The following is a 13,302-nucleotide window of genomic DNA, read 5'->3' as shown; positions in this document are numbered from 1 at the left end:
AGTACCTTTTTCACTAAAAAATTGAGTATAGCAACCATACAAACCGAAAAAACTGTGCTTCTCTTTTACTAATAGACAAAAATATCTTTAAAGAATTCTTACAAGTACCATACATGTCTATGTTGAGTAATGGCTACACTTGTAGAAAAGGATGTATCCTATACAATTAAACATGCATCATATCCTAATAGCAACACAGAAGATTAATTATCACTAAATTAATGTATTGTACTAATTTAGTTGACATAAGTTACAAACGCTGAATTACAGGTAGGTCATTGCATGCTGCTCAGTTTTCATTTTCAAAGGTTTAAAAGATAATAGTCTAAAGTCTAATGATCACAAGGACTCAGTCAATATAGGAGGCTTTACGAGGAGTCTAGGCTTAGGAATCTAAAGATTACCGTATAGTAAAAAACTTTGGCGGTAAAATAGTGTGACGAAACCCCTCTGTTGAAAAAATTGGCGGAAAAAACTTTGGCGATTGAAATAATATTCGCCAAAGTTTTTGTGTACGTACGGATAATGACAAGGTGTCAACTCATCAGTTAAGTAGTGTAGTAAGTGTATAGGTAGCTAGCGTTGTTGTTGTAGCAGTACCGGCTTTTGTAGCTATCGATCTAAAGAGGTGGTAGCGAGGGGTCCGTCACGAGTTGGAATCCCGTACAACTCGTTTGGAATCCCACACGGAATCAGGAATCTTGCCTTGGAATCTGGAATCTTTGGCTCGATAGAAGTCCGTTTATTTCAGGAGACCTCCGGATATTTTAATAGCGCGCGCCTACGTTCTGTATCTGGGCCTCGCTGGGCCGGTAAATAAACAAATATGCTATACAAAATTCTAACTAGCTTAACTACCAAACTAAGTACTTTAACTACAAGACTAGCTACCTTAACTACAAAACAACCTTAATTAATAACTTAGTTCAACAAGTCTATGCAATCTACTGGGCATAAGCCATAATGACTCAGGATCATTTTCGCTGGGCCTGTTCTGCCCGAGTTGTTCTTTGAACCTATAACTTTGAACGTTACTTCAAAGTGTTTGAACTGACTTTTTACGGATTCAAGAGATAGAACGTGGTCCGCAACTTGCGAGGCGACGTGGTTGGGGTTTTACTCGTTGATTGCGTAGCTGTGTCTAACTCGAGATACCAGTAGCCTAGTGAGCAGCGAGCAATAGTGCGATAGCTAACCCAGAGCCTCGCCCCTCGCCAGCTCAGTAGCCATGCAGTGATGGTATGCATTTTAAAAATTTATTTGTGATGGCTTTTTTTGTTCGTAGTGATTCTGATTTTGCCTCGAATTTTGCCTCGCCCGATGTTTCTTCACCAGAGCTGTTATCATTGATGAAAGAAAGGTTACCAGGATATGTACAGAAATGTTTTCTTGTATCAGGATTTGACACGGAAGAATCTATTGCTTACATGGATGTATGCAGATTCTGTTAAAACAATGGAAACATTAGTATTAGTATTAGTATTAGTATTACAGGTAAAGAAGGTTCAAGGAGCCTGTAAAGCCTGATCTGTACAAAAAGAATTTAACAAATTTGCAACTACATAGCAAAACTTATATACAATAATAGTTAACTAATTAATAATCATACAATAAAGTAGACCAGCTACTGTCAAGAAAAATTTTAAAATCATTAAGTGTGGGAGCATTAACTATGTGATTGGGTAAACTGTTCCAGTCATTGATGGCTCGTACAGTGAAAAAAAGTAGATCTCACTCTTGATGTTGCTTGAGGTTTAAATAACTTGTAATTGTGACCCCTAGTTGTTGATGAAGTTGCAGTAGTAAACAAATCTGATGTATCTAGACTGAAATGGCTGTGTAATAGCTGATAGAACATTATCATATCTCCGCGCAGTCTGCAGTATTTAAGTGATGGCAAGTTTAGAGCAGTGAGGCGATCATTATATGTGCAGTTTTGAAGATCCTGGACCAATTTTGTGGCTCTTCTCTGTATCTTCTCTATTTGTTCTTGATCTAGAATGTATTGTGGTCCCCAGATGACGTTACCATACTCTAACACTGGGCGGATATATGATTTATACAAGTTGATGAATGTAGCATGGTCGAAATTCTGAAATGTCTTGTGAATAACTGCTAGTAGTCTGTTAGCTTTCTTGGCAACTGTGGTGGTATGAAACCTTAACTGATTGTCAATCATTATTCCCAAGTCCCTTACAACATCACAAGATGTAATAGTAGTGCCATCAATTACATATTCAACATTTGTAGAGAAACAATTTTCTCATGATCCTAGCATGCACAGCAAGTTCTTACCTACTAGTTCTGGGCCCTCGTTTGAATTTCCTCCAGGTCACAAAGTTTTGATCTCAAATACCAAGCATTCACATCTACATTTGCAATCACATCTACAGGAGATTCTAGAAACTTGCCGGATAAAAGAATTCCCCTCTGCAAGCGTAGTCTAGGATTTTAAGCACTGAAGTAGTTGAAGTTCACTGCATATGTCAAATGCCAGATGATGGTTGCAAGATGGTATGCTGCGATAGATGTAATAAATGGTTTCATGCTGCTTGTGTGGACTACTGTGATGATATAAAATTGTGGTACTGTGTTGAATGTTTCAGCTGTTGGGTTCTGGGGTGGTCACCACCGACGGGCTTTCTTTGATGTTAAGGTGTTTAATCCAACAGCTTCGTCATACCGTGCTACACCAGTGGCTTCATTGTATCGGAGATTTGAAAAGGAGAAACGTAGGAAATATGAGCAGAGGATTAGGGAGGTTGAGATGGGTTCATTTACCCCATTAGTCTTTTCAACGTTTGGTGGAATCAGTGGATGTACCAGCATCTTTTACAAACGTCTAGCCTACTTACTGTCCCTGAAGAGAGAAGTTCCCTACAGCAGCGTGATGTCTTGGCTACGTTGTCGCATCAGCTTCTCGTTGCTCCGCTCAGCGATTGCGTGCCTTAGGGGGGCGCGCTCCCACAGTGGTTGTCCCATCAGCCATAGGGCACTTGACCTTGTACTATCAGAGAGGGTCGGGTGCCTTCCCCTAATTATTTAAATTGCTCCCTTTAATCTCAGTCCAATTTTTTGTCTAGCACTTCAACATCTAGTGCTAAGGGTGGTGGCAAGGGGTGCTGGTTACCCCGGGAAAAACAAAACAAAAAAAAAAACTGTGTTGAATGCAGCAAATTTAAGGAGTGGAATCTATAGGTAGCTAACATTTATAGCTACGTGTTTACATTATTATATGACACATCATGTATTTATAATTGTCGAGGTAGCTAATTGTCATTGTGCTTATATTATGATTATTGAATTTTAATAATCTGTTTTGAATTGAGTTGATTGTATACAAAGTTTGTAAGCCAACATTAGATCTATATAGTTACTGTCTTGTTACAAGATAAAAAGCAGCTTTCCAGATCATCCTTACGCTCAGAAAACCTTTTATCTTGCCTTCTAGAGTATTATTGAGCTTTTTACAGCTAGTTCCGTAGCTAGTTGTAACTGGATATCTGGAATCCGGAATTTTGCTTGGAATCTGGAATCTTGGGTTGGAATCCGGAATCTTTCCTGGAATTTCGTGGGATTCGGAATCTCGTACAGGATTCTAGGGTCGTGACGGACCCCTCGGGTGGTAGCAAAGGCGTGCTTCGCTATCTCTTGCGATGCAGGAAGCGACCGTATTTACTTACCGCAGTGACCTCCACTAGCAGAGGTTATCACGTATATCAAAGTATTTGGCCAAATCCATCGCGAGATGATAAACTAGCAGACTAGCTGACGTGCCGGAAAGCCAGTCGGAAATTCTATCACAAGGAGTTTTTTTTTTAATTTAATTTTTTTTAAAGAAAATAAGATTAGAACATGCAAATAAACAGTTAAACAATTAAATCAAAAACTGAGTCTCTGATTACACCAAGGCCACAGGAGCACTTTTGACTTGTGAAGATCGCGCGCTCCTTTATAATGCATTGGATTGCTGAACGCAGCAAACAAAATGACAATCTACATCTAATCCATCCTAGTACTGTGGCATAAGGGTCATTCCATTTGTCAGACAATAAACTCGCCAATCGCTTGTAAAATACCGGTGTCACAGTGATATATGTTTCCCCGGGTAACGTGTTTCCCGCACACATATCACTAACTCGCTAGCGACCTACAAGTCACAGTGATATGTGTTTCCCCGGGTAATATGTTTCCCCTTTATAAAGTCATGTGCAACGTACGTAGTGTTATAGCATATAGGCGCGCATGCACTTTTAATAATCATTGCTAGCCATACCTATACAACTAATACTATAATTATACATGTTGATGGAGGAAATCAAGCCATTCACTGGCATTCAACTATAACTGCTAAACTGTGCTGTGATTTGGCTACGTAGCTATAGCATCAGTTTAATAAAACAGTAGCTACAAGTACATGTATACAATAAAATAGTATCTCTAGCTATATAGAGTAAATCATGTGATTGCAGCTATGTATAACTAATCAATGTGGCTATACAGCTTTGGCATGCAGTCAGTCATTATCTACCCCTTGCCAGTTCTATCTGGGCTTCCCCAAGGGAGTATTTTGGGACCCCTACTCTTCATTATTTATATGAATGATTTACCGTCTTGTGTTACCATCAGTAAAACTTTACTATTCATTAACGACAACAAGATTTATAATACTGTTGTAGTCCTGGAGATATTTCACTGTTTCAAAATGATTTAGACTCAGCAACTTTGTGGAGTACGAGATATAATATGTCCTTTAATCCAAAAAAGAGTGTCCACTTATATTAATGCAAAAGTCATCACTAATTACAAAATAGCTGACACACAGGTTTTAACAAATAGTTCCCATAAAAATCTCGGAATTATAATATCATCAGACCTATCTTGGGATCAACACTACAAAAACATAATCCCTAAGACCTACAGAATGCTAGGACTGCTCCATCGCAGCTTTAGCAAGCATCAAACATTGACAGCCAAGAGAACTTTGTATATTTCCTTAGTGAGATCGCAAGTTATATACGGTTCAGTGATTTGGAAACCTAACCATATCAAGCAGGGGCGGATCCAGCTGCAGGGGGAGGGGGGCTTTGGGGGCTGAAGCCCCTCTTCATATTTAGGCTTTACTTGATCAATATGCTGCGAATTATAATGAAATTTTGTCTTAGCATAATTTTATGATCACTAATAATACAAATACTCATAAAACCACCTTATAAACATCTTTCCAAGGTATTATCAGTGGATTTATGCTAAAGTTTATGCAACAAGGACCTGGATCAGCATTGGAGGTGTACAAGATCGAGATACTCTAATAGAGCAGTCAGCTAACTACTCTAATAGAACATTCACTGGAAACATGTAGTTGGTTCTGTTATGAAATTTTTCCCAATCTGCCTACACCTATACATACAATGAAGTGTATTGGTCTGTTTAAAGGGCTTCATTCATCCACTGGTGTAGTTAATATGTATGACAATACTTAATTCAGGTACACAATTTCCATTGAAAATGCTCTCAGATTCAATCTTGTATTGTTCAAATTTCAAAATTTTCCACTTTCAACATTATTATTCTAACATGCACCTATTCAGTGTTGTGCAATTGTGAGAGGGTGCATCATGTACTTGGTTGTCTGTACCTACCCAAACTTTTCCATTAGCAAAATGTTTCAGAGAGCCATACCTATAATCTAAAGGCAGTATATATAATCTACAGGCAGAAAATATTATGAATTTTATGTGGGAATGTCTCCAAATTGCAGTATTTTTTTAAATTTCTAGGGGGGGGGGGCATGCCCCCAGGCCCCTCTAGTTCCAGCATGCTTTTGCTGGGAAGTGTGCTTTGCACACCTCTACCCAAGAGATTAGTACCTTGAGTTATAGCCCCCCCTTTATAAATCCTAGATCCGCCCCTGTCAAGGACATCACACTTATTGAGCAGGTCCAGAGAAGAGCAACAAAGTTTATTTTAAATGACTATAGTTCTGATTATTAGTATAGCTAGCTATTATAATTATTGTATTAGCATATATAGTAGCTATATAGCTAGTTAGCTAACTGTAGCTATATACATGCAATATGCATGGGTGTCTATTACCAATATATCTACTGAATGGTTGGATCGCGTACTGTTTACAACTAGCCATAGGACCTTGGAGTTACTGCACGATAGCTATATCTTAGTGGGAAACACGGATCTCTGGTGATATATGTGCGGGGAAACACGAATCCCTAGGGATATGTGTGTGCGGTGAAATATTTAAAAAATCGCTACGGGAAACACATATCACTGACAGCTTTTGGTGGGAAACACGGATCCCTAGTGATATGTGTGCGGGGAAACAAGGATCCCTAGGGATATGTGTTCGGGAAACACGTTACCCGGGGAAACATATATCACTGTGACACCGGCACTGGCTTCATGGCCCATTCCCCCGGAAGCAGAGAACACTAGAGGGGTAAAAGAACTGTGTCCCAAGGAGTGCTTATAACAGTGGGACAAATTCCTAGGAAGATCTCCAAAGTCAGTTCGATCTTTATTGCGTGGTGGTACGAGCTGGCCTTCATGTGTTGTTCCTAATTTACATTAACGATATTGTAACAAACATCAAGAGTGAAATTAGATTATTTGCTGACGACATTCTACTCTTTACAACTATAGCTACGCCCAACGATCACAGAATACTGCAAAATGACTTAGATTCCTTAACACAATGGGCTAGCAACTGGCTGATGGAATTTAACATTCCCAAATGCAATATTTTACAATTTACAACCCACCACAGTAAAAGCACTTTTACATATAGAATGTCTAATATTCCATTGAATATTGTATCAGAGCACACCTATCTTGGTATCCGCCTCCATCATACACTATCATGGGAACCTAATGTTAACTATATTTTGTGGAAAGGCAAACCGTCTTCTTGGATTTCTGAAAAGGAATTTATATAATGCCCCAATACAAATCAAAGAACACTTATACAAACAATTATTGTTACCTTCTATTGAATACTGCTCAGCCATCTGGGATCCTTATCACCAAACAACAGTTAGCAAATTAGAAATGATCCAACACCGAGCTGCAAGATTTGTTCTTAATAAACCATGGCACAGATCCAGTCAACAACACAGTATTACAGATATGCTTAATTACCTTCAATGGCCAAGTTTAAAAAGTAGGAGAAGGAATGCTAGACTTATATTATTATTCAAGATTGTAAGAAACTTACTGGTGCTACCAAACCATTGTTTACCTCAGCCAACCCCTGTATCATATACTCGTGCCAATAATCTCCTCAAATTTGCACAGCTGCAATCCAGAATTGATTTATATAAGTATTCTTTTCTGCCAAGAACAATTATTGATTGGAATAACTTGAAAATTGACAACATTGACACAATTAACCTTGACACTTTTAAGAACATTATAGATAAGCTAAACAATTTGTGATTTGTAATGCACATTAGCGTGTTGCCCCTGGTGGGTTTTGCTAATTAATAATAATATCATCTCAATTTCTAGTTACTCAATGTGCTCATGTGATAATCTAAAATAATTGGGGAAAAAAACTTTGGCGAATTGAACGCTATTCGCCAAATTCGTCAAAGTTTTTTACTATACGATACAAGAAATAGAACAATCGTAAAAAGAAAAAAAAACTGAAAAATCTGTACTTCTTTTTTTACTAAAAGTTATCTAACTTCCCTAAAGAATTCTTACAAGTGCCATAAATGCCAGAATATAGTTAGTGTTGAGTAAGGGCTTCATTTGTTCCATGGTGGGGTGTAGTTTGTACCCAGATTCCCTGTTTTGGCAGTCCCAGTCACAAATACTATAACTATTATCTTCTCCTAGTTTCTATGGCCGAGGATATAACTGTAAGTATATTTTGACAAATGTCAGCTATGATGACAATGATAAAAAAGAAATTGCATGAATGCTACTTGGCAGGATAATTAATCATGATCATTAGAGCTTTACAGTGACCAGCACTGAACATCTGACAGCAACTTGTGTTGCAGCCTTTGGATTACCTAACACACATCCATGAATATTGTAGCCTTGACCATACAGTAAATGCCTTTGATGCTGAATTTATCAGCTAGATATTCTGCTATTACGATATTATGCATATTTGACTGTTTAGGATACAACCATGGAACAAGTAAAGTCCTTACTCAACTTGATTTTATCCAATCATTTATGTCACTAGCAATTTTTTTAAGGAAGTTAGATATAATTTCATCAGATTTGATGATTGTTACATTTTTAATGTTTAGACTCTTATAGATGTATACTCCTTGTAAAGCCTCCTAGACTGTTTGTGATCTTTAGACTCTACTCTTTTAAACCCTTGAAAATAAACATCTAGTATGATAATTGCCTCAAGAGTTGTTCAGATCCCACACAAATGAAACATGTGGAAGGGAAGCCATCAAATGATATCATATTATCCTCACCTACTCATTGCAAAGTCATGATGTGAGACCAATTATTTACACAATTAATTAAGCTAGGATAGTACAACAGTCTATGCTTTAATGCAAGTATTCATTTCTTTAGCTTTAGGAAACTAGACCAGTGACAATTAGATCTGAGTTTCAGTAGCCATTTAATGTGGCTTCCAAAAGGCTCTCATAGCTACAGTATATAGGAACATGTGCATATCTAGCAGTGAATCATATGAGTTATTATTATTACTATTTGTTGTATTGTGCAGACCTCAAAAAGAGTGTAGTGCACAAAAGAAACAATAGTACAATTACAATCATACATAATTACAAATTAATTAATTAAATAGTGTCTAGACCAGCTAGGTTATGCTTGAATTGTTCAATCTCTGTCGAGTTGATCAAATGTTGGGTTAAGGAATTCCAAAAGTGGACGGAAGAAAGAAAATTTGTAATAGTCAATCCTTGTCATTGGTATCATAAATCTTTTTATTGTGTCCTCTGGTGTGGTAGATGTCAGGGTTAGGAATATGAAGATTGTCAGCATTTATATCAACTTGACAGTTTATGATCTTATATAACATTATAGCCTTTTGTTCATTTCTACATCTGGTTAACTTCGGCCAGCGCAGGTTGGATAACATTTCAGTCATACTTGCATACTGAGAATAATTGTTAGTTACAAATCTTGCTGCACGCCTTTGAACATTTCCGATGGTATCAATATCTCTCTGTGTGTGAGGTGTAATTGATACCTAGTACATCATAACATGCCGTACCATACATAATATTATTCTATTGAATGTACAACGGTATACATAGCCCCGTAACAAGTTGGGAAGGCTCTCTCACGTGAATTCTTAACTGCAGAGGTTACGTAGCTACAGAAATGCTAGCTACATTAAGCTCTGGCTAGCTACTCAATAGCTAACAACTATTTTCACAATTTAAACACATCATACAGCAGCTATGCATAAAACGTAAGTGATATAAAGTACACAGGATGTGGTACCACAAAATTCCATGCATTGTCAACTACAACAATGAAACCATTACAGCATGATCTATCTACACACATCCAATTTGTCAACTTTGACAATTCATAATGGAAAGAGCTATTGACTTGAAATTTGGTCAGAAGTGAGCACCAATATAGTTGAATAGATGGTGAAAATTTCAGATCAATATATGTTACTCAAACACTAAGTTATGGCCTTCCAAGTTTACAGAATTGGATGCATGTGGAAGACCTCTTTTCACAAAATACTCTGCTAACAAATAGTCAAATGAAATTGTTTTTCTGTATCCTGCAATGCTGCCACTCAGATCCCCCCTATGTATATACTGTTGTGTAAGATAGTTGTTGAAGCCATTATTCAAGTATCTGAAGAATATTTACTACGATCATTACTTCAAGAGTTCATTTTCAGTTACACACAAATGAACTCATTCTATGACATGTGGAAAGGAAACCATAATATGATATCAAAATCATATCAATATTATTTTTACAACATTTTCATTATCCTTACCATCATAATGTAAAGCCATTATGTGATACGTTGTTTACACAACACTCCCACAATATTTCAGTTTCTTAATGAAAAATGCTTCAATTACCTGACACAGAATTATACTATTACATACTACACAACAAGGCAAATTTCCTTTAACACATAGGGAAATGTTGTCCTCCTTGTAGTGTTTCCAAATTAGGAAATGTAAATATTGCAAGCTTTTGCTCCAGGATAGCCAGTACATTATAACCAGAGTATAGCCATTTCTTTAGAAAACGAGTTGCATTTAAATTTGAGCCTAAAGTTTTTGAATATTGCAATTAAGACTAGTTTGAGCAACGCTCAAGATTTCTTGATGTACGTAGTTATCTCAGTAGCCATTTTTGGCTTTCAACAACTTTCTTAAATTGAGGAGCATAAGTATAGCAAGCAGTGTGCCATATATATGTGCACAAATCTATACATGCTGTATGTATATTATTTCTTAATGTGATCCTATTGAACGTGCAATGTCATATGCTATTGTAACTTATAGTAGTCCCTTAACAAGCTGGGAATTCTCTCCTCAGGGGAGTCTTTACTCCAGTTGTAGCTACACAGTACAGACATTCTAGCTACTTTAAGCTAACTACTCAGTGACTAACAACTATCACAGTCTAAAACACATCATTCAACTGCAACTAAACAAACGTACTACATATATGACAATTATATATACTCTATAAAGGATAAGCGATGTAAGGTACAAAGGATGTGATACCGCAAAGTATATAATATGTGCATTGTCAGATACAACAGAAAAACTGCCTTACAGCATGATCTATCTACACATAGCAAAGTATCATCTCAGCTCTGACTCACAGATCATAAGATGTGTGGAACAATTTCACTTCAACCTATGAGAATATTCTAGTACTACTAATTAGCACCTGCTACTGTTACTGTTCAATTACTTTCAGTTTGTTATGCTACAATTTATCGCTTTGATGAATGTATACTTTTAACAGGGGTCATGATGTGAGCCCATTACAATACTCAATCCATTCTTCAATGAATTTTTCATTGAGAAAAAGTGTACGCAATAATTGTGACAAATCTCATTTAGTTACAGTAACTACTGCATTGTGCATTGTGAGTGTGGATATGAATGTAGCTATCTACACCTGTATGTATTATATTCATGTGTGTCTTTCCAAAGCTGGCTAACACAAATCCATATAATGTACCGACAGTTACAACAATAATGGACATGTCTTTTTATACCAATGGTGAAGGCATTTTAATTCTGACTATTATTCAGTAGTTATCACATAATTATATGAGTTGGCCTGTAAGAGCAAGGAAAGTTGACACAAACTACACCACAATGCACAACTGGTCTATCTCAGTAATAGAACAAACTAATTGCATTTTGTAACTTGTATCGTGTATATAGCATGCAAGCAAATGTCTAATAAGGGCTGAAATTTGTACTAAAATGGCACAATGGCATAAAGCATTATAAAAATAGACAAATTTTATTTGCCTATACACGCCCTATTTGTATAGACTTGGTCACATATATACTGTGTGTAGAGGATCACATTATAAGGTCAAATATACAGTCACTCACATGCTGGCCCCCCAGCTATATAGCTACCCCTATAGTAACATGGTTGTTGTAGGCTATTATTCAAATTGTATAATGTGGAAACACAAACTGAAAATGTCTACTGTGATTATCACATCAAGAGTTCATACCCCACATAATGAATTCATTTATGCCACATGGAAAGGAAGCCATTACGATCCTTACCCACTTTTCCTTATCCTTGCCATACAAAATCATTGTATGATATATAAGCGAGACTATCGTTTACACAATTAAGCTTGCCTATTATACTGAATGCAATTATTGCAAGTAGCCATTTCTTTAGGAAAGAGTGGCAATCAGATCTGAACCAATATTTATCATACCTTTGAAATTGCCTATTATGGTTGAGCAATGCTCTAAATCTCTTAATGCAATTATTTCAGTAACCATTTTTGGCCCGGGTTTCCAGTACCTTTCAACAACTCTCAGGGGCATGTGTGTAGCTAGCAGTGCAACAGATTAACCTATAACTACATTGTTTCATAATACTGTATATAACTCTGCATGTGATCCTTGAAGTACAATGCCATATACACTATTGTAACATAGCCCCATATGTGACAAGCTGGGAACCTTAAGGCTCTGCATGAGTCTTCATACAACAGAACTGATGCAGCTACCTCAGCACCAAGCTTTGGCTATAGCCACTCAATAATTAACACAATCTAAACTCATGATACAACAATGTGCTGCATGTTAATGACATAGCTACTCTACAAACGGCATGTAAATAATGTAAAGCACACAGAGGATGTGATGCAACAAAGTCCATGCATTGTCAGTTACAAATCATTAAAGCACGATCTACTGTATACCATGCATCAATCATCAATCTTACTATACATAACAAAGTTTCAACCTCAACTCTCTGCATAGATCATAGGATGTGTGCAACAATTTCACTTCAATCTATGAGACTATTCTAGCACAACTACTTAGGTCATGCTACTGTGACTGCTCAATCACTTTCAGTTTGTTATGCTACCATTTATCACTTTGATGAAATCCAGTCACATACATAACATTGCAAATATCACTTAGTTGACTACTGCATTGTGCATAGTGGGTGTAGCTATTGTATTCATGTGTATCTCTCCAAAGCTGGCTAACAGAAGAAATCCATATAATATGTACTGACAAATTAACTAGTGTCCATTTGGTTCTACTTGGGGTATTAGAGATAATGAGTCACTCTCTAGAACTCCTATGGATATAATTACTTGAAAAATAACAAGAAGAAAACATCCTGACCGCCTGGTAGACTCCTGTAAGCATTCGAGCGTAAATTGGATGGCTGCAGGTTCAAAGCTATCTAGGTCCAGTCATGGATTTTTTCTCCTTCCTGCAACTTTTCAAACACACCTTATGTAGCTAATGTCTTTGTATGTAACGTCTTTGAACGTCTTTGAGCAGGCTGTATTAGTAACATGTTTGTGACTCTCTGCTATGCAGGCTTTCGGTAGTCTTTTTATGGGCCCCAAGTGGGATAGTAACTATCATAATCTCAAACACATCACACTACAAAACAAGCTAGGTGTTGCTTACAATATATACTCTACAAAAGGTAGGCAAAGTGCATATCTATGACAGATGTGCAATGATGTAGTAAAATGTAGCTACAGTGTTACTTGAAACAAATTCATGTTTCATCATGATCAGTGGCAGTTTTAAGTGGGTTTCTGTGGTTTCGACAGAAGCC

The 13,302-nt window shown here is 37.0% G+C and overlaps 1 long non-coding RNA gene across 1 annotated transcript in view; it reads right to left on the bottom strand.

Annotated features, from left to right (window-relative positions):
- The window catches only part of LOC136247423 (uncharacterized), a 137,948-nt gene that overhangs the window by 54,930 nt on the left and 69,716 nt on the right, over positions 1-13,302 (bottom strand). The gene's annotated exons all lie outside the window — the stretch shown is intronic.

The sequence above is a fragment of the Dysidea avara genome, chromosome 2, assembly GCF_963678975.1.
Source record: "Dysidea avara chromosome 2, odDysAvar1.4, whole genome shotgun sequence".
Classification (NCBI taxonomy): domain Eukaryota; kingdom Metazoa; phylum Porifera; class Demospongiae; order Dictyoceratida; family Dysideidae; genus Dysidea; species Dysidea avara.
This window is presented reverse-complemented; position numbering and strand designations above follow the sequence as displayed.